Source organism: Furipterus horrens, unplaced genomic scaffold (assembly GCF_987537825.1).
Source record: "Furipterus horrens unplaced genomic scaffold, mFurHor1.1.pri manual_scaffold_3, whole genome shotgun sequence".
Lineage (NCBI taxonomy): Eukaryota > Metazoa > Chordata > Mammalia > Chiroptera > Furipteridae > Furipterus > Furipterus horrens.
In genome coordinates this window covers 178,581,698-178,604,430 of record NW_028327173.1, presented here as the reverse complement: position 1 = coordinate 178,604,430, position 22,733 = coordinate 178,581,698, and the positions used below count along the sequence as shown (strand labels likewise).

General features: G+C 38.4%; 1 long non-coding RNA gene across 1 annotated transcript; it reads left to right on the top strand.

Annotated features, from left to right (window-relative positions):
* The first annotated feature begins 2,585 nt into the window (after positions 1 to 2,585).
* On the top strand, positions 2,586 to 18,341 carry LOC150016844 (uncharacterized). Its single transcript, XR_016510072.1, has 3 exons — positions 2,586 to 2,734; positions 15,695 to 16,193; positions 17,732 to 18,341. It is a non-coding gene; the product is annotated as an uncharacterized LOC150016844 (long non-coding RNA).
* The last annotated feature ends 4,392 nt before the right edge of the window (positions 18,342 to 22,733 follow it).

Genomic DNA, 22,733 nt, shown 5'->3' with positions numbered 1-22,733 from the left:
GAGTCCAATTAATTAACTTTAAGTTGCAGGATATAAATCCAGGCGGCCATTAGTAATAAACCATCATGACAACACTAATAACAGCAGCTCCCATTTATAGAACATCTGCTCTACTTGGGTGTGGTATTATGCATTTTTTCTTCATTTCCTCTGAGCCTTACAACCACCCACCACAGGGTAAATTTTCTTACCACTGAGATGAAAAAATAAGCTGGAAGACTTTCAGTAGTTTATGCATGATCACATAGGATAGTAAATGGCAGAGCCAGATTCAGGACCATTTCTGTCTTGCTCCAAAGCTTTGATCTTTTCCAGGATATCACATGGCTTTCCAACAACATAAATGTTAGGATGAGAAATCAAGACTAAATGTAAATGAGAAAATGTATTGTCAGGGAAAGGCCTAGAAAAAGAGTGTCTTCATTTTAGTCAATATAGAAAGAAAATGAGACTGGACGCTTCCTTCCTTCCTTCCTTCCTTCCTTCCTTCCTTCCTTCCTTTCTCTTTTTAAACATATGATCTGGAAGCTTAAAAGATGAGATTTGTGTGGGAATATGCATGGTCACCAGGAGGAACTGGGAGGAGAAAGTGAAAAAGTACCAACTCTCATTTCCTACATATGATACGAAGCAGCAGCAGCAAGAAGGGTTTTCAAATGAGATTTTGGAAAAGGTGATGACATTGGCAGTAAATCAAAGTTACCCTAACTCCAACCATTTAGAATCATTCCATAAGAACAGATAACTTTAAGGTTACTTATTTAACACACATGCTAACAGTCCGACAAAAAAGGCACTGGGCCAAGGGAGTTTAAGATCTATGAAAGGAATAAAGCCTCTTTATTAATGATAAGGAAATAACTAAAAATAATTTATCAAAATGAGGGATATTTTACAAAGGTATATGGCAGACAATCAAATTATCTTCAAACAAGAAGAAATAAATATGGAAGAGGAATGATCAAGTTGATGAAAGCCCTCCTGGCTTTGGAAAGGATAAGAGAATGGCAAGACATGTTTAAAAAATGATTCAAAGAAAACTCAAAGGAAGGAAGAAAGCCAGAGTCTTTTTTAAAAACAAATAAATGCTCCCAGCTGTGGGAATGGCTAATGAAATGCACAGAGAAAGAGGAAAATGATGGAATCTGAAGCCAAAAAAACAAATAAATGACCCAGTGAGAAATGTTTGCTACAAAGTCAAGGTAATGAGAAAAGAAAAAGGAGACCAAGAAAGTGACATTTCTTCTTATGAACATTTTAGAGTTAAAAAAGTAGAGGAAGTGGTGATGGCCTAACAGAGAGGCAAGAAGGAGGCTAGATTTAAAAGTTAGACACACGGGGGTTCTAGTCCCAGTACCGCATCTTAGGTAACAAGGTAACATTCTGGTTTGTTTGTTTTTTTAAATAAATTACCTAACTTTTCTGTGCCTTGGTTTCTCTTTATGTGTAAAACTGGAGAAAAAGGAGTTTTTATACTTATGTTACATTCTGTGGCCTGGGCTATCATGAGAAATAATATGAGATAATGAGTATGAAGCTTTTAACATGGGGCCTGACTCATGGGGAAGAGTCCATAAATGTTCATGATGGTGATTAATTATTTATGATAACCTTAAAAGATTAAAACCAGCAAACAGCGCTGAAGGAGAAACTGCAGATAGTACATAGAATGTCCTTGAGGAACTATTTCAAGTGCCAAAAAAAAAAAAAAAAATGCACACAGAAATGTGAAATAATGTTTGAGAACCAATCAAGGAAAGGACAGCTCTCAAATAATTTATTTAATGAATACAGCTCAAAACATGAGCTGCATTGTCAAATTGTTTGTTGGAGGGAATGGACCCCTGGATCTAGCATGTGCACTGCTGGGTTCTTGCAAGACAGCTGAGAATGTCCAGGATCTTGTCTTCAATGAACTATAAGAGAAGATAGAAATGAGCTCCACAATGAAATAATGAGGGTTAATAACAGCTGCTTGAAGAAAGAGGAAACATGCTAACAATTAGAGGTCACATCCTATATGCCCATCAATAAAGGATGTTAGTTAAATAAATTATGGTACATCCATATCCTGAGCAACTACTAAAAAGGATGTCGTGGTTCTGTACATGCTTACATGGAGAAACCCTTTATATGGTGTTCAGTGATAAAGTGCAGAACACTGTGTGCATTAACTTGCCCTATTTTATAAGAATACTTTATATGATTATAGGTGCATAAATGAACCAGATACACAACAAAGAGTCTGGGAAATGGGGCCAGGGTGTGGGAGGGACTTTTTCTTTTTTATTATTTACCCAGAAGAAGGCAAAATGGTATGCTGGTCAAAAACCCAGGGTCTGCAGGTTTACCACTTTAAGTAACTGTGGACTAGTACTTAACCTTTCCGTGCCTAGTTTACCCACTTGTAAAATGAGAATGCTAGCTTGATAAGGCTGTCATGAGGATGAAATGAGATCATGAATATTGCATCCAAATAACACTTGGAACAGGGCCTACCACTTAGCACACCCCTTCACTGTCAGCTGTTAGTTTTAGTACTACACCTCTGTAATGTTTGAGTCATTTCATCATAAGCATGAGTCACCTCTGTAAGCCTTTAAAAGCCTAAATGAGGATAAAAGAGAAAATTAATAAGGTTATAAAAATGAAGAGGAATTTTGCAGCCATTCTTGAATGCTTGTTCCTCTGGGAGAGCATTGGCAACATTTTGTTACGTTTCCCTCAAAATCTTGTGAGTATTTTCATTGGCATTGTATTAAATTTATAGATTTATTGAAGGAAAACAGAAGTTTCACACTGCTGAGCCTTTATATCCAAGATCAAGGCATGTCTTTAAGCTTCCTCTTATGTTCTCAGTATAATTTTAAACTTTTTCTTTATATGGGTCTGCATATTTTAAGTTTGTCCCAGAATCATTCTTTTATTAATATTGTAAATGAGATTTTTTCTTCCATTATATTACTTGAACCTTGTTTACATAGAGGAAAACTATGATAATAAAATGTGTTATAGAACTACAATAATTAAAAACAGTTTGATGTTAAAGAGAAAATGAGAAGTTTAAAAAACAGAATAGTGAATCCAGAAATAGACTCTAATTCAAATGGCAATTTAGAATATTTAAATCAAAATGGGAAAATGAATAATCTGTAAATTCCAATATGAAAACTAGCTAACCATTTCCAAAAAAATAAATGTCTTCCTCAGTGTTTACAGCAAGTAAATGCAAATTAATCAGAGATTTTTAAACTGCAACTTCAGATTAATCAGTGATTTAAAAAGAAATAAACCTATTATGGAAATAAAAGAAAATAGATAAATTTATTTATATCTTAGAATAAGAAATGCTTTCTAGGCAAAAGCTTAGACACCATAAGAGAAATTAAAATGTTCATTTAATCAAATCTATCCAAACATCTGTTTAGGAAAAAATATATCATAAAGTCAGATGATGACAAATGCAGAACATATTTGCAACACACAGGGTAGGGTGAAATAAGTTTACAGTTGTGAGTACCCAAAACACAGAGTTTATTTTCATATTACTATTTATTAATTATTGTATTATTATTTTCTATACTAACAATTGTAAACCTTCTTTTGCCCTACCCTGCATACAAAAAGGGCCAATTTCCTTAATTTACGAAGAGTTCATACAAATCAATTAGGGAAAACACTGGACAACCCAAATGAAAAACAAAATGAATAAGGCAATCAGATTGTGAACACAGTTGGTAGAAATGAAGTTCTCCTATCCAATACATTTCAGCAGTAAATGTAGGAACAGAAGTCCCAGCAATGAGACAGGACCTCAGGGAGGCCGGAGAGGAGCAGAGCACCAGACATCTGACCCAGCAGACAGAGCATGCCCTGCGCAGGGACCATGCCAGTCCGTAAGCTGTAACCCACAACCTTTCTGTGCTTTGCTTTCTAGGATAATTTTGAATGGTTTTTATATCAGCATGGTACAGTTAAGTCAAACTCACCTGAATGAGTTAGGTGCAAAAAATGGAGAATTACTTCACTGTTTGGAATGACTTTTTAGTTAGGTGCGTTCAGGTTTCAACTTTAAGGGAAAATAAAAAAAAGAATTACACTCTAGTGTAGCTGCTGCCTAAACCTGATTGAGCGTCTCCCTTCCTGTACCCTTCTGTTGGCAAGTGCTCCATCTCCGGCACAGAAATGTTATGCTAACAGCTTTGTAAAGTCACAAGTTCTGAGTAGCATCTCTGTTGCGGTGCAGTTATTCTGCCTGAAACCTCTTATGGTTCTTTGCCCTCATTCTTTGCTCTAACCCTTTTTCTTCTAAGTGTAGGCTGCCTCTGATATTTCTATTTACAGGGTTTTCCATTTATTTTCTAGATCCTTAGCCTCTGTATATCACTTTGGCACATTTGTCACAATAACCTTTTCACGTGTGACCCTGTTTTGTATTTGAAAGTCTTTCTTCTTGGGAAGCACCACCTTCTTTCTCTCGATCTTTCATCATGGAAGCTTACTCTCCATTATTGATTACATTGTGTCTTCTTAAGTGGAGACTTGAATGTGCAAAACTGCAAAATGATTTCTAAAGTAATTCTTCCAGTGTTCTCTGTTCTCTGTGAAACATACCACCTGATGTTCTGGCTCTCCTCTCCAAGGCTGAGTGCTACCTGCTACCCAGGAATCAACACACAGTTGCTCTAGTGTTTAGTGATGTTTAATTGTATTTAAAAGAAAACATCTAAATAAAAGAATTTTTCCTGCAGAGATTCTCTTATTTCTTGGAGTAAGGAAAGTGATTTTCTGTGCAAATACTAAGAAACTTGAAATCTGAAATTGATAATAGCCACATCGACTACTAGTTATGAAACAGAGATAAAACATAGATATACACCAGTTTATAGCCTGTGTACATGTCAGACACTATACAAATATATATATTATAAATTTTATTTTTAAAATTATGCATATATATAATATGTACGGACATACGTAATAACATCTAACACAGAACATTCAGCCTGTAATAGGTGCTTAATAAGGGCCACAAATTCTTTGACACTCCTCCCATTACGACGTGAAGCTGAATCTGGGCAGACTCTGTGACTGCTTTGGCCAGTGATTTGTGGGGGAAGTAATGCAGTGACAATTTCCAGGTCCAAACCTCAAGTTGCCCTTTCTTGTCTCCTGTACACTCACTTTCAGAGCGCTGGGCTGCCACTGTAAGAAGCGCAACTGCTCTGCAGGAGACACCTCCTGGAGAGTCTGGAAGCCCATTCAGAGAGGGAAAGGGGTATAGCTGAGCCCAGCCTTCCAGCTCGGCCCATCAAGGTGCCAGACAATGAGGGGATTCTTCTTGAAACATCTAGACCAGAGCAGCTGCCAGCTGAAAACTACCGAATGACCCAGTCAATGCCACGTGGAGCAGAATTGCCAGGAAAGTGCTGCCTAAATTTCTGACTCACAAAATCATGAGATTTAATAAGAGGCTCATTGCTTTAGGCCCCTAAATATTGGGATAGTTTGCTGTACAGCTATAGATACAGATGTAGAAGTAAAATCACAGTGAGTGAGGTAGCATGTTCTGAATAGCATGACTAATTAATGGTGCAGCTGAGATTTCCAACTCAGACAGCCTGTTTCAAAAGCCACTCTTAGCCACTCTACTGAATTATTTTTAAATGGCAGTTAACTTTCGAGATAGAGTATATATAACACCTTGAGTCTTCTTAGCATCTACTCTAATTCTTATTTAATAAAGAATGTGTGCCAAAGGCATATATCATCTCTGCATTCACAGTTATCTGTTTGTGCTTATTTTCACATTCTTCTGAATTTTAAAATGTGACGAATTTCTCCAACAGATTTGCCTGTGCTTATTTTAAAACAGTAGGCTATAAATCCTCATTTCTTTTCTGCCTTTAACATAGATCATATCAGCAGTGCTGCTTAATACCAAAAGGGCAGGCTAAGTCTGAGATTCAGGAAGTTGATGTCTACAGTATTAAATGTGGCTTAGTAATTTTCCAAGAAGACAGAGACCCCGGGGTCTTGGCAGTTTACCTGATAAGCTATCATCCCATCTATTTTATATTAGAATGTATTGTTTACTGAAAAGGGGTAGGAGTGGGGCAGAGGAGACTTGATATCAGCTTCTTGACAGGTAAATAGATCTGTACCTGCAGCCTTTCTGGAGCCAAAAAGGTCAGGGGTCGAGGACCCGGAGGTAGTGACGAAATCAAGGGACTTCAGTTAATTAAATACTACAGCACTATGCACTGTGGTGTAGACACTATTGTTTCTAAAATAGAATAAAAAGCACAATGTATGATATCAAGGAAGGTGGGTTCTCTGTGCACGTGTTAACCCTATTTGTCAGACATTTTCACAACAAATAGGGATAGTCAACAAAGCCTAGACTTATTTTCTCTGGTGTTACTTCCAAAACATTTTGACTCAACTTCTCAGAGACTAGTCCCATTGAGAAACAGAACACCACAGTGACAGGTACACAGTTATCAACATTTTATAGAACTTAAAGTTAGTAAATAAGAGGTACTAACTTCCAGTTATAAAATAAATAAGTCATGGGGACATAATGTACAACAAGGGAATATAGTCAATAATATCATAAAAACTTAGTATGGTGACAGTTATCGTACATATCAAGGTGATCACATCATAAGGTGTATAAATGTGCTGTCACTATGTTATACACCTGAAACTAATATATAAAATGTCAACCATAATTTTAAAAACCATAAAGTTAGTAAGCAAGTAAAATAAATACTACTAGATATATTAATTGAATAGTTCTTGTTAAATTTGGCTTTCTGAATTACACTCTAGAAATATGTAGCATAAAAACATTAGAATTCAGAGACTTTAGAGCTCAATCAGTCACATGGTTCTTCCAATAAAAGAAAATCACAATGCGAAACAACTGTTCTATGTACCAGGTGCTGTTCTAAACATTTTACATTGATTTGGACATTTAACTTCACAACCACTCTCTGAGGTGAATATTATTATTGTGCCCATTTTATAGATGAGGAAATTGAGGCTGAGAGATTCAATAACTTGACTAAAATGACAAAGATAGGAAGTGGGGGAAGTTTAGCGTTAAATGTTAGTAGACAAATTTCTGCACTCTCCTCTCTCTCTAATTAAAAATTAGAAAAGCTCGAATTTTATTCATTTTTATACAATATATTAAGAAATTTGTTTATTTGTCAATTATGCAACAATAAAGTTAAAAAAAATCAGAGCCCTGGCTGGTGTGGCTCAGTGGACTGATCACTGGCCTGCAAACCAAAGGGTTGCTGGTTCGTTTCCCAATCAGGGCACATGCCTGGGTTGTGGTCCAGGTCCCCAGTTGGGGGTGGGTGAGAGGCCACCACATATTGACGCTCCTCTCCTTCTCTTTCTCACTCCCCTCCCCTCTCTCTAAAGTAAGTAAATAAAATATTTAAATCCTTGAAAAATATTGGACAAATGCACGTGAGGAACAGTCTATAAAATACCTGACCAGTTTTCCTCAAAGACAAGGAAAGTCTGAGAAACTGTCATCAAAATTACATTGAATATTATTAATCTTTTTTTCTTCCATTTTATCTTTTTCTGTATATAAAAACACTGTTGCTGGGAAAAGTAGTTTTATTTAACCTGATCCCACTTCTACAAAGGAAAAGGCTTCATGAGAACATTACTATCCTGACTTCAAGTGTATGACATGACCACAGCCAGTCTGGGGCCAGGAGGAACTGGGCAAATATAAATCTCTGTGCTACCTATAGGACAACAGCTATTTAAAAAATTATACTATTTGCCATAAACCGAAGCAAACTGTAAAGAAATCAAAGCACGATGATATTATTAAATTCTCACTTGAATTTAAGACTCTGAACCTGAGACCTGCTCTTTTTATTATAAAGGATGTTATAAAAAGATGTTAAAGACATGCAATATTAGTGCCAAACTGAGGCTTTCTCCAGTTCTTAATACCTAAATAATACTTCTTTTTTTTCGGCAACAAAGCCAATCATATTTCTTTAGTTGTTCTTTTCAACCTTACAGGGAAATTCTTGCTATTCCTAACAGGTTCAGCAGGCTTCCAAACATAAGTTACGATGGGAACAAAAATTACCTCTTAGTTTTCTTCAAAATGACAGAGCAAACCAGTGACTAGGAAGAGAAGAGAAAAACTACAAATAAATTTTATGTAGTAAGAATCAAAAACTACACTAAATGTCTCATGATAACTGTAAACCGAACCTATAATAGGCCATACAAGTGTAGAATTATGAAATGGACGATGCTTTGCGTGTCTCCATAACTGTGCCAAAATTTGGCTTCAGCATGCACAGTGGGTACAACCACAACCAGCTCAAATCTGCATGCAGAACCCTGGACAGCTGACATCAGCTGACCCACATCTCAGGGTCATACAGTTCTTTTCCTATGACAATTCACAGCTAAAAATTTAGGTCTGCGAAAGGTTGCTACCAGATTGGATTCAAACAACCACTAATCCTCCAGGGCCACTCCAGACCTTCAAACAACTGGGTAATTAAAGAACAGTACTACAGCATGCAGAACAACTGGGTAATTAAAGAACAGTAAGTACTATACAGCATGCGGACAGAGGAGGTTCTAGGCAAAGACAGTAAAATACACATGCATGTATGCACACGAGGTAAAATAACGATGACAAGACTTTCCATCAAGGATATATAAACTATTCAATGTCTGCGCTGAAGTTTATAAGCCAGACTGTAAGAGAAATTCCACATTTTTATTTTTTTAAACATTGGTCTTGGTAGAACATATATTTCAGACTACAGTACCAAGTGTGCACATCTGTGAAAGAAAAAAAAAAAAAAAAAAAAACAGTTGACCAAAATATGAGTGTGGAATTCACTTTATCAGCATTTCTAAACACAGCTCTTAAAATAATATCTAAATATAGGCTTTCCATGCCAAAGTGGAGACAGATGTGCTTTAATATAATATCCTGATGTTTGTCTATTTCCTGATGACCCTTAGACTTCTAGGGTGGGCTTCTATTTCCCTTTTGAAACAGATGTTGGTAAATGTCTATTCCCAAAACCAAAAATCCTGTTCTACAGGGAATCCAACTGACTTTTTGCTCCTTCTCTGAAATTTACATCAGCCAGATCCCATTCTTTCGCAGCAGCTGTGACTATAGACCATAATTAGAAAATAAAGTAGAAATTCTTTGATAACTCAGGAGGAAAGCTTTCATTTCAAGCATTCAGAAAGCACTAATCTGAACATAGTACCAGAGAAAACTCAAGAAAAGTGTAATTTTTCCCTTTATTTTCCCCAAACTGGATATTCAAGAAATGCCATTTTATACGAACATGTACAACTGTGCTAAGTAAATGTTGCCTAGCAAAAAGCCCATTAATGTATTAATCAGTAAGAATGACTTGAGAGACTTCTAGCCAAGATGGAGGTGTAGGTAGACATACTGCATCTCCCTCCACAACTAAGAAAGAATATAACTACCTCAAAACTGGAGACAACCAGAAGTCCCTAAAAACTGAGCTGCATTAAAGTCCAAAAAACAAATATATAAAGAAGAAATACTCATCCAGACAGTAGGAGGGGTGGAGCTGGGGCAGAGAGAATGTGGTGGCAGCAGCAACAGCAGCTGTGTCCAGCCGGCTGAAAGCATAGTCACACATTTAAAAAAGTAGGGAGGGACACCTGGGAAGTGTTCCCAACACCAGACAAGACTGCGCAACTCACAGTTTCAGCGCCAGGGAAAATAAAGCATCCTTGCTTCTGAGTGTGAAAACCAGTAAGGGTTGAGGTGGAGGAGGAAACTACCAGTCTCTCAGCAGTCTGTTTGTTTAGAAGGACCCCACATTCCAAGAACGTCTGCAAATCCAACCACCCTGGGAGTCACAACCAGGGCAACAGCTAGAGGGAAACCAGTCCCATACGGAAGTGGGAGAAGTGCCTGGAAAAGTGGCGAGTGCTGAGCAAGCAGCATATTTACCTCTATGACCCCTCCCCCACATACAGCGCCAGTGAAATGGATTGCCCCATACTGACAAATGCCTAAGGCTCCACCCTTTACAATGTAACAGGTGCAACAGCTCTACCTAAGACACAGAGGCAAACACAGGAGGCTGTCAAGTTGAGGAGACAAAGAAGAATGGCCTAAAAGAGGGAATGGATCAAGGTTCCAGTGGGAGAACTAAGTGACGAGGAGATAGCCAACCTAACAGACAAGGAGATAGACAACCTAACAGACATAGAGTTCAAAACACTGGTGATAAAGATGCTCACAGGCTTGACAGATATGCTTAAATATGGCAAATGCATAAGGGAAGAAGTGAAGGTTAGGCTAAGTGAAATGAAGGAAAATCCACACAAAACCGATGGTGAAAGGAAAGAAACCAGGGTTCAAACCAATGATTTGGAACATAATAAAGAAATAAACAGTCAACCAGTACAGGAAACAAGAATTTTTAAAAAATGAGGAGAGGCTTAAGAACCTCTGAGACTACTTTAAACATGTCAACAGTCGAATCATAGCGGTGCCAGAAGGAGAAGAGGAAGAACAAGAAATTGAAAACTTACATGAAAAAATAATGAAGAAAAACTTCCCAAATTTGGTGAAAGAAATACACATATAAGTCCAGGAAGCACAGAGTCCCAAACAAGCTAGACCCAAAGAGGTCCATACCAAGACACATCATAATTAAAATGCCAAAGATAAAGAGAGAATTTTAAGAGCAGCAAGAGAAAAGCAGAGAGTTATCTACAACAGAGTTTCCATACAAATGTCAGCTGATTTCTCAAAAGAAACTTCACAGGCAAGAAGGGACTGGCGAGAAGTAATCAAAGTGATGAAAAGCAAGGACCTACAACCAAGATTACTCTATCCAGCAAAGCTATCATTCAGAATGAAAGGGCAGAAAAAGTGCTTCCCACACAAGGTAAAGCTAAAGGGGTTCATCATCACAAAGCCCTTATTATATGAAATGTTGAAGGGACTTATTTAAGAAAAAGAATATCAAAACTATGAACATTAAAATGACAACAAACTCAGAACTATCAACAATAGAATCTAAAAAGTAAAAACAAAAACAAACAATAAGCAAATGACCAGAACAGGAACAGAATCATAGATATGGGGATAATTTGGAGGATTATCAGCTGGGATAGGGAAGGGGGAGAAATGCTGCAGGGATTAAGAAGCATAACTGGTTGGTACAAAACAGACAGGGGTAAGTTATGAATAATATAGGAAAGGGTGAAGCCAAAGAACTTATATGCATGACCCATGACATGAACTAAGGGGGGTGAGATTGCTGGAGGGAAGGGGGTTACTGGGCAGAGAAGAGAAAAGGGAAAAGAAATTGGGACAACTGTAACACCATAATCAATAAAATATACTTTAATAAAAAAATTAAAGAATGGCTCGAAGCTTTGGCATAAGCATTGTTAACCTCTACAGAACACTAAAATGGCAGTTTGTCCCTCAGTTACTAGTTTTTACATGCTTGAAAATACTTTGGCTCTCTTCAACAGGCAATCATTTTCCTTCGGAAGTTTGTTTATATAGTCTTGTTAACAGGCTTTTATATTCCCCCAAACAACATTTGCAAAAAAAGCCAACTTCATGACCCCTGTACAAATATCACAAATTCTAATTACTTTAACTACAAATCAAGGCAATTTTATTATAAAGTCTTTATAATGCCTTCTTAGAAAATTATTAATAAATCAAATCCTTTTTTAAAGTACACCAGGGGGCTCATTTAAAAAAAACCTTTGATCAATCCAAGAATTTTTGACAATGCATATAATTATCTTTCAGTCAACTTGCTTTATAAGTTCAAACCTTTAGCATTTGATGAGTTTTAAAACAGCAAACCTACAACTTATGCTCATCAAGATATCATACCTCTTGTTTCCTTTCAAAGTAGCTTTATAAACAGCAAAAATACTTACAAAATTTGAAATATTAAGACATTTCCAAAAGATAATTATATAAAAAGTTTAGTTTTAAAATTATTATTTTGAAAAAAATACTTTGCTTTAGTCTGCTAAACTGTTATTACAGAGAGAAACTATAGCTTGTTGTTTTTAAATGTTAATTTTATACCTTTTTAAAAAATTACTAAACCAGGAGTTTAGTAATTCAGTCCTTTATTTTACCAGGGTTTTGTACTTGTTAAAAAATTCAGAAGTCACAGAAGGTAAAGTTTTGCTAACCAGGGAATATGATAGGAATAAATGATCATCTTACAGGTAAAAACAAAGTCATGGTTTTCTCAAAAAATTCCACACATAGAATTACCATATGATCCAGCAATTCCTTTTCTGTACATACCCAAAAGAACTAAAACCTGGGACTTGAACTGATATTTGTCCACCAATGCTCACAGCAGTACTATTCAGAATAGTCAAAAGGTGGAAGCAACCCAAATGTTCAATGACAGATGAATGGATTTTTTTAAATGTGGTATATACATTTTTTTGTATCATTCAGCCTTTAAAAGGAAAGAAATTCTGACACATGTTACAACATGGATGAACCTTAAAGAATTATACCTGAGCAAAATAAGTCAGAACCAAAATAACCGACACTATGATTCCACTCATGTGAGGTACATGGAGTAGTCAAATTCAAAGAGACGGAAAGCGGGCTGGTGGTGGCCAGGAGCTGGGGGAAGGAGGGACTGGGGATTACTGTTCAATGGGTATGGAGTTTCAGTGTTACAAAATGAAAACAGTTCTGGTAATGGATGGTGGTGATGGCCACCCAATAATGCAAATGTACCTAAAGCCATTCAACTGTACACCTAAAAGTGGTTGAAAAGTTAAATGTTCTGTTATATATATTTTACCACACACAAAAAAAAATTGTGATATTTTGAGCTGTGTTGATAATCAATGACTTTTAAACTAGAACCAGATATCAAGGAACCCAGATCCCCAAAAAGTGTGCCAAGTGGTCAGCACAGTGTCACAGCAAATGTCAACCCCAACAGACCTTTCCCCTCATCCAAGGTGTGAGGATCACCTTGTGAAGCTGAAATAGGCAACACAAGGGATGGCCTTGTTTTACATTTCATCCTGGTGCCTTTCATTCCAGAAGGCTGTTCTATGAATGGTTACTTCTTGGTAGCATTTGAAAAGACTTCATGCATTCAATGGTTTTTCACTACATTATTTTCAAAAAATAAAAAAGAAGGAGAAGAAGAAAAGGAAAACGGGAAAGAAAGCCCTTTGAGGGAGAACAAAGAAAGAGGAGTTTAGAAAATCAAGGATTGAACATTTTTGGTGGAAATGAAAGTTAACTCAGAGCAGCTTGGTTTTTTGTTTCCTGTGCTTTACTCTTCTTTTTTTTTATTGCTGTTCTATTATTGTTGTCCCATTTTTTCCCCCATTGCTCCTTCCTGTCCCACCCACCCCACTTCTTCCACAGTCAATCCCCGCCCTGTTGTTCAAGTCCATGGGTCATTCATGCACGTTCCTTGACTAGATCCTTCCCTTTCTTTCTTCCCTTCTTCCCCTTCCCCCTCCCCTCTGGTAACTGTCAGTCTGTTTTTTGTTTCCATGCCTCTGGTTCTATTTTGCTCATTTGTTTGTTTTTTTTCATTAAGGAGAGTTTGATTTTAATAAAGTGCTAGATACAAGTGTCAGGTGAGGAAAAGGAACTTACATATACAAGTAAGCGAGAGACAAAAGACAAGATTGTCTGCACATTTAATTCCAAAATTTCAGTGTATATTTATTTAATGCTGCATAAGAAAGCTTAATCAAAAAACTTAAATTCTGTGAAAAAAAAAAGTCAGGTTATTATACTCTCATATACAAAAGATGTGAGAACCTTATGAAGCTGAATATGGAAAGTTGAAAATGTTACCTAATCAGCTCAGATTAAATGTTAAGAGTGTTTATCACAAACATAGTATCAATTGATCAATATTGAATTTTAACTAATCAACACAAAATAAGTTGAAAGACAGCATAGCACATACAAATTATTTTTCAAATATCAATACTATATGTTTAGACCTATAAAGGAATATGATTTTGCCAAGTATCTAGAGGTGATGTGGATAAATTTTGGGGAAAAAAAATCTCTAGTCCAATAAGATAGTATGTAGTTGAAAACAGGAAAGGACAATTGCAGTGGATGCTGATTTTACACGCCCAGGGAAGAGAGAAATGAAACTGACTGTATAGATGGTGTAGGTCTCATGATGCTGTATGAATGGACACATTAAACTGTTCACAGCCCATTGCTTGCCATCAAAGTCCCAAGTTATACAAAGATCAATCTCAAGTCAGTGAGCACAAAAATAAACCCAAAGAAAATGTGTACGTGGTAATTGCATTAAGTCTCACATTGATGAGAGCCACCTAAGAAATCCTATCTTTTCATCAGTAAATCAGAAAATAAAAATTGTAGAAAAATACACAATATTAATACATGCATGCACAGAATGAGCGACATTTTTTAAAAAGCTTATACTCTAGGTTCAGTCATTTTTAAATCTGTCTTTAAAAATAAAATTGAAGGGTAATTTGAAGTATATTACAGAGTTAGACAAATTATAACAATAACAAAAAATCCTCAGTTCCTAAAGTCCAAAAAGGACCTTGCTGGAAAGAAATCACAGTCTTTATGAAAACATCAATTTTTAAAGAATTATCTAATTTTCAAAGTTGGTAAGGAAATGTTTATTTATGAATGTTTATAATTCACAAACCCTTATATATGTTTAAAAGCATAAGAAAAATGGACACTATAATCTTCAAATATCTACCCCAAATGCAATTGTTAATTTAAAACAACTACTTTGAAGAAAAGTAATTTTAAAATCCCAAGCAATAGCAGAACAATATCAAGCATTTATTAAAACAAATTGTCCTATATAAAATACAATAGCTTCTCTTGGAAAAATTATAAAGTCTGTTTAGGAAATAATACAGAATTATATGTGGAGGGCATTAATAAAGCATATGATGTAGCATTTAATAAAGTTCTATCTGAAGCAAATTTAAATTATATTGAAAATAAACATTGTCAAATAAATTAAATATTGGCTAAACTATTTTAAACAAAGCAAATGGAGAAATGGCCCAGTATCGAACTGAGACAAGATATTTGGCAGCAGGTCTATTCTCTCTGGTCTCAATAAAAATTTTATTAATAACTTGGAATAGAAAATGAGCGTTATATTAGTAGATGTTTTATTTTGACTAGGCAAAGGTTGTGCTCAAATACAGAAAGATCTGAATGGATTCTATCTAAAGCCAGAAAATAAGCTAGAGTCAGCTTAGAAAAATGCAAGCTGCCATGGCATGAGAAAAGGAATTTGAAACAAATTTAATTCCACAAGAAAACATGGCAATTGGTAATGCCAAGGAGACTCTCCAAGGAATAATAGCCAGAATGTTAACTAACCACTTAAAGGATGATAGGAAATAAAAACAAGCCCACATCTTCCAAGTGCCACATGCACTTCCTACGCATGGCAGTGTGCCACAAGAAGACAGCAGTGATTAGATAAGGTGAGGCTGTCAGGCCTTACCTGACTACACAGCCTGATCACTTTCATCACAAGCTGCCGGAAGAAAAATGGTCAAGTATGCAGCCAAATCCCATGGTGGCTGAACCCTGCCTCAGATCAACATCTGATTTTTTTGCTTTCAGGTGAGATAAAAAGAGAAATGAAGCCTTCTGCTACTGATGATAATCAACCCAGGGAGATGGGGTTGATGGAGCACTAGACTGGGAGTCAGCAAATCTTCCACTGACAAGCCTCCGTTCCTCCTTTGCACAGCAAAGAGGTTGAACTACAACACTCCTAATATCCTTCCAGCTCTAGTGTATATGGTGGTCACTTGGGTCTTCAGAAAAGAAGCTGCATTTAGAACCAAGAGCCTGCGGTAAACGTGTAGAATATATTACTCTGAGAGAAGAGGCTGAAGATATAAAAGAAAAAAATCTTTAAACTCTTTGGGTTCTTATTAAGAATTAATATGTATTGAGTGTTTCCTATTGCAAGGCACTGTGCTAAATACTTTCCATGGATTGGTGCATTTAATGCTGAGAAGAATTCTCCAACAAAGCTCTGATTACTACCTCCTCTTACAGACAGCTGCACTGCATCTCAGAGAGGTTAAATATCTTACCCAGAGCTGCACAACCGGTAAGTAGTAACATTCCTGGGCACAGTCTCCACCAGTTCTTGATAAACTGAAAGAAATAAGGAGAGTGGCATTCAATAAGCACTTGCTGAATAAATAAAATGACAACAGGTGCACAGACGCACGCACACTGCCCTTTGGGAGACAGCAGTGAAGGAAATCACATCACACCAGTGGAACACTACTCAGCACCAGGCACAATACTAGACACTTCACAAATACCCCATTTCACCCTCACAATAACACTCTGAGACAGATATTGTTACCTTCATTTAACAGGTAAGCAAACAGAAGATACCTGGACAGCTGCCCCCAGATATGTGGCAAAGGTGGGACCAGATCTGGAGCTGAGGGAAGAAGAGGCCCCATTCCGGAAGAAGCCGGAAAGGTTGCTGTAGTATCCCAATCCCTTCTGGCCAAGTTAGGAGACACGAGCTGGATGGGAATTACATTTTAGCTCAACAGCCTCCAACTTCCTACCATCTTCCTGTCTGCACCCCAATCTCACTTTTTGGAGAGTCTCAATTTTTATGGTCTTCGTGAGAAGGGAAATTGCCACCTACTGCCACCCACACTGGATGCCATGGTGGCTCAGTCCTCCCTCTCCCCCTTCTCTGTTCAGGCTTCTTGGGGAGGCCTTTTGGTTAGGCTGAGCCAAGGAAATGTTCACTCCCAGAAATCTGGACCTGAGCACATGAGAAAAAGATAGGATGTACAGGGTTGCACTTGCCACAGCTGTGTAGGTGCTGTGCAGAGCAGCTACCTGGGATGGGATAGTTCTGGTGCCTGGTCTCGAGGAGACTGGTTGCTTCTCATTTTCCAGGTTTGTTTTTTAGCAACCCACGGATTTTGTGAGCCCCAAATATCCTTCCAATAAATTCCCTTTTTGTTTAAAATAAACAGAGCTTGCAATAAGGAGTCTAAATGGTACAGGCTGTGGGTGAAAAAGTAAAGGTGCATATTCACGGAGCATTTAAAATCCATTATCAGAGCACTCTCTCAAATTGTCCTCCAGCTTTCCACGCACAGAAGGACCATGACCTAATCTGTGACTGACCTTAATCCCAGTTCACATCCTCACCCACGAATTCCTCAAATCCCTTCTCTCAACCCCACCGGCTTTAAACAAACAGTGTACTGAGGCACAGTATAGTAATCAAGTTCTGTAGTTTGCGCTTTGTCATTTTTCATCATTGACCGCCCTCTAAAAGGAAACGCTTTAGTGAGTAGGTAAGAAAAATAAATGCTTGCAGTACTGGAAAGGAATCAGTAGATATTGCATGTACTGATTCAAAAGATAATACCTTTAAAGTCAGGTCCTTAATTTTCCTGTGTGAAAAGTGATTGCTTGCTAATGAGTGAAGTCATTAAACTTTCCTCCCCCTCCTCCTTTTCTATATCCTTCTACACACACACACACACACACACTTATAAATGCATTCACACACAGTGGCGGGCCTTGCATTATTTTTCATGCAGATGAAAAGAGAAGGACAATGCCACCCCTGTGTGCTAACAGTAAAAATGCTTTTCTAAACAGAGTGGAAGAAAGTACATTCAGAAAGGTTCGCATTCTGAGATTCTATCATCTATGTCAGGAGAAAAGCCTCCTCAGGCTACCCTGAGCTTCTCTTCACAGAGGTCTCCGCAGAACTGGAAAAGCTTGACAGAACTCTGAAGTGAAGAGTGTCTGAGGTCCCCAGGGGAAGATGAGGCTGAAACTCTGAGGCAGGTCACGAAGACAGCAGGAAGAGGTCTGAGGCGGCAGCCCATTCGACCTCTGCGGGCGGGGCTCGGGTGGGCAATCCCCCAGCCACCGCATGGGACAGCCATCCACTGTGGCGGCCCACAGGTGAGCGGGTGCTGCTCCCATTTGTGGCTGAGAGAAGGCAAAAGCATATGAAGAAGGGTTCCAAGATGAAATCCAGGAAAGAAGCGATCTGCAGGAGGATGTTCCCTAAAGATATGTGGAATAAGAAATATAACACAATCTCCTCTGAAAGTCTTATTTCTAAGAATGTTGTTAGAGCATGGGCCCATGAAGAGTTGTAACCAGATTTTCCCTCACTGATTTTTCATGGATTCTAATATATGCCAGTAGGAAAGTGCATGTATAAGCACAATGGAATAGCATTTTATTCTACAATGAACCAACCCATTGGAATAAAAAATAAATTAAAAAGAAAAACCCTTTTCTTAATTGCCTATTTGCAGTAAGCACATTTTTGCCCTCATTTTGTTTGGCTGCAAGCCAGATCTTTGAAAACTACCTCACTCCCATTCATTTTCATAACACTTATTACAAAGTACTATCTTGTAGGCTCCTTGAAAATCTAGTATAACCCTAAATCAGCAGGAAGTTCTCCTGCCCTTAGGAGACCCAAGAAAAATTGGCTCAACTCTCCAGATTCCATAACCTGGGGCAGTTCAGACTCCGCCCCCAAGATTTTCACCAAGTCCCCTCATTCACAGTGGCTTCCTGGCCCCTGCTGCTGGAGGCTGGCTCTGTGCTGTTCTACCTCCCTGAATCCCCGGCTTGCCTTCCACCCACTCAGAGCAGGAAGGCTTCAGCATCACTGAATATGTTGAGAGGGAGTTGGAGGGGGTATTTCTGCCTCAGAAATTCACATGAAAACAACTGGCGTTGCAGCCCTTAAGTGTGCTTTCAGCCCCTCCATCTCCAGGGGCCCACGGGCCCTTCACACGGCACTCCCAGCATGCAGACCACACAGTGCCCTGCTCCCCTTCCACGCCCCATCACTCCATCCAGTGCCACTGCTCTCTTGCCTTCCTGGCTAACACATCGGCACCTGCCACACACCTCCTCCCCAGCCTGGCATCATCTCTTCTGCCCATAATTGTTATTATTGATATCATGGCACCTTTTCCTAACAAAGAAAGTTACCTTGTGAAGAGGAATTTGGGTGCCAGCCATTAAGATGAAATTTTGTTTCCCTTAGAGGAAAGAAATGAGGGTAGAAAATATCAGACACAGGAAGAGAGATGATGGTAGGGAGCTGGGAAATTGCTTGCCATCCCAGAGGTAAATGAGAGTGTGGCCTATACTTGGAAAGGTCCATCAATCAAAGCCTGGAATGACTTTAAATGAGACTCAGACCCTCAAGTCTCTCCCTGATTCAGCATGACCAATCCAGAGCTATAACCTTGTGCCCAATGCACTGTGGACAAGCTTTCCAGATCTCTCTGTCTACTTTTTAAAATATGATTTTCTATGCAGTGTGACACAAGCTGTTGCTCTCCTGCTATTGTGAACCTACTGCTGTAAATGTCATCATGAAGAATAATTTTGAAAAGTACCAGGCATTATGGAAAGAGTTTATCAGGAACTGGAAAGATGGTAACTATCTGTTGAAAGAGGCAGAAATATAGATGAGGGAAAGAGAAAGAGAGAGAGAGAAAAGCAGGGAGAGAGAGAGAGAGTAAAAAAAACACCTCAGTAGAAAATAATATCCTTGAAACAATAGCATCCAAGCCTCAAATAACAGTGCACTGCCTTCTAATTTCAATTTGATGTGTGCAGAATTCTTTCTTTTCCAATGCCAAATCCTGAAAGAAACATGCAATAAAAATTACTGCCTGAAACATGGTGATAGCATTTAATCCTCTGGCAATACATTAGAAAGGCTACCACACTGCAGCTTTGCTCATGAAATTATTTATTCATGTGTTGGTTTCTAAAGTCCTTTTTTATATGCTTTCTATCAGCCAATAGTGGGCTGGAGCACTTATGTTCTCAGCCTGACAGATTCCACACTATGACTCTGGAAGTTCCATGGCTGGCACAGAGTTGCTGGGCAGAGGGAGCTGTGTGGTCCACTTGAGTGACTTACAGCATCAGGGAGCTGCAGGGACCGTGGCAGGTTGGGGCACATTGGTGACCAGAAGGACGAATCGTAGGGAGGCATGGAGTGAAAGCTGATGAGAGAGGAAGTGATAATGGAGCACTTGCAGCTTTCGGCAACTGTGTCCTGAATGTCTAGGGCAGCGTGCGCAGGAAGGGAAAAGAAAACTCACAGGATACAGGGTAAATCTCTTCATAAACCAAATGTCAGTGATCATTAATTAGTGCAATATGTGCAACCACACATGCCCTTTGGTGAACATGAAAAAGGTGGAGAGAGGATACTGATTTGTGGAGCAAATTAAAAGTAGAAGTAGATTACAAAAGAAAAAGTTTAGAGACCAAATTAATTTAAAGAACTTTAATATATATTTATTTACTTGAAATTTATCTCTAAGAAAAGGTAAGACCACAATAGGGACAGAAGCTTATTAAGATCATTCTAATCCACTCATTAAAGTTGAACTGCTAGTATATAATTTTTGAGTGAGTTAACCCTTCCCTGATCTTTTTGACTTGGTTAATTACTGCTATTAAGAATTCTCATAATACCATATTACCTCTCTTTCTTAGCACTTATCACAGTTAACAGTTTTACTTAATTTTGTGTGTATGTGGATTTTTTCCTTTCTACTAGTATTTACAGAGAGACTGCCACTTCCTACTGAAAAATACTCCCAATGCAATAAAATTAAATATCTTTAAAATATTTTAATTCAGATTTTCCATTAAATATTGATTATAAAAAAATGACAGCAAATGGTGCAATAAATCACCAAAGTAATAATAACAACATATATTAAAATAAAAATAATATTCCGGTAAAATATTGACAATCATGGATAATGTTAAGATCCCTTTGCTTTTATTCATGTTAAAATAATTTTAAGGCCTCACTTGTGTGGCTCCGTGGGTTGGGTGTTGCCCCACAAACCAAAACGTTGCCAGTTCAATTCCTGGTCAGAGCACAGGCCTGGACTGCAGGCCAGGTCTTTAGCTGTGGGCGTGCGAGAGGCAAAAGATCGATGTTTCTCCTATATATTTATGTTTCTCTCCCTCTCTTTCTCCCTCCCTTCCCCTCTCTCTAAAAATACATAAAATCTTTAAAATCATAGTAATTTTTTTAAATAGTGAAGCTCAAACATTCCTAAGAGTATGGTTATATAAATGTAAATATCCTGAAGTAGAATCCAATGAGCTAAATTTTCACAAGAATTAAGCCGATAGTAAATTCTTTGATCTTTGTTGTCAAAAAATATATATATTCCTTTTCTCTTTCCCAATCATTCTATGCAAATAGGTCATCTTTCCACCATCCAATACTTCCATTCTCCTGCAGGCTGTTTTGCTTCAGCCTGCTGGCCTTCCTTCTACTGACGATTTCGAGCTTGGTTCTACCTCAGAGTGTTGGCACTTGCTGTCCACAACCCTTTGCAAAGCTTGTTCCTTCTCTTTCTTCTGGTCACTACAGCTGTAACGCACACCTCACAGCCCATGGTTTGGGGAAGGGGGAAGGAGAACATACAGTTTTTAAGGTACTTTGCATATCTATTGCTGCCAGAGTAAAAGGCCGGTAAAAGGACAGATGATACAGTTTAAGATACTTTGCACATCAATGACAAGGTGATAGCCCCAGCCTTTCCTGAAGGGAAGCAGTGCTTAGTACCACTTAAGATACTTCTTATAACATTCAGGTATGAGGCTCCAAGTCAGCATTTAAAATAGGGAGGAGCCATAAGGATGTAGAGGCAATGCTATTTGAAAGGATGAAGTAGGGCCCCACCATCCACCATGAAGTCTGATGTAGAAGGGGCCATGTGGTTTGAAAGGATGTAGAAGGGCCACCGTCCGCCATGAGAAGAATTGCAATGGAAGGAGCGTGTTAGTTAGAGGAGCGTGATGGAGCAGCCAATTGTAGCAACCACGTGAGAAGTAGCTATGCAGTTTGTAGTCAGGATTCTACCATGCGGCCCGGGATAGTAAGAAAGCAGACATGCTGCTGCTTTGACCTTGCCTGCTCCAGCTGAGTCCAAAGCCACCAAGGACTCTGCCTTGAAGACCTGGACTCTATCTGGACTCTTGGAACTTGGGACATGCGGAAAGGACACTCTCTTAGTACTTGTGCCTTTCCTAGCCTTCATCATGATCCACTGTAACATGGCACATGTCTTCTTGGACTATTATACAGAGGCTGAAGACAGTGTATCCCAGATCCTGAAGGAGAGAGCTAACAGACAAGGAATGGGGAACTGTTGGGCTTGCTTTTGGCTTATAGACTTTTGGGGAGCAAGGGAAGTGCTGGGTCTCGGGGAAAGAGGGCCCTGAGCAGGAGTGCTCACAGCACCCCCAACATTGGAAGGTTGTAAATAAAGACCTATTTCTCTCAACACTAATTGTTGGGTCGTACACCAAAGCACCACATGAACGAGCCCCACTTTGCTCAGTAACACAGAGAAGGCTTTCCTGACCATGCCAATGATATCCATCCCCACTCACTCTCCAGCACATTATTTTATTTCATTTGCTTACTGGCACTTTTCCCTGTCTAAAATTGTCTTATTTGTGGGCTCATTGGTTTCTAGGCCTATTTTAGGTCTTCCTCACAAGAGTGCAAGGTCCTTGGGAGCAGAGAACTATATCTATCTTTTCATGTTTATAGCCCCAATGCCTAGCCTGGTGC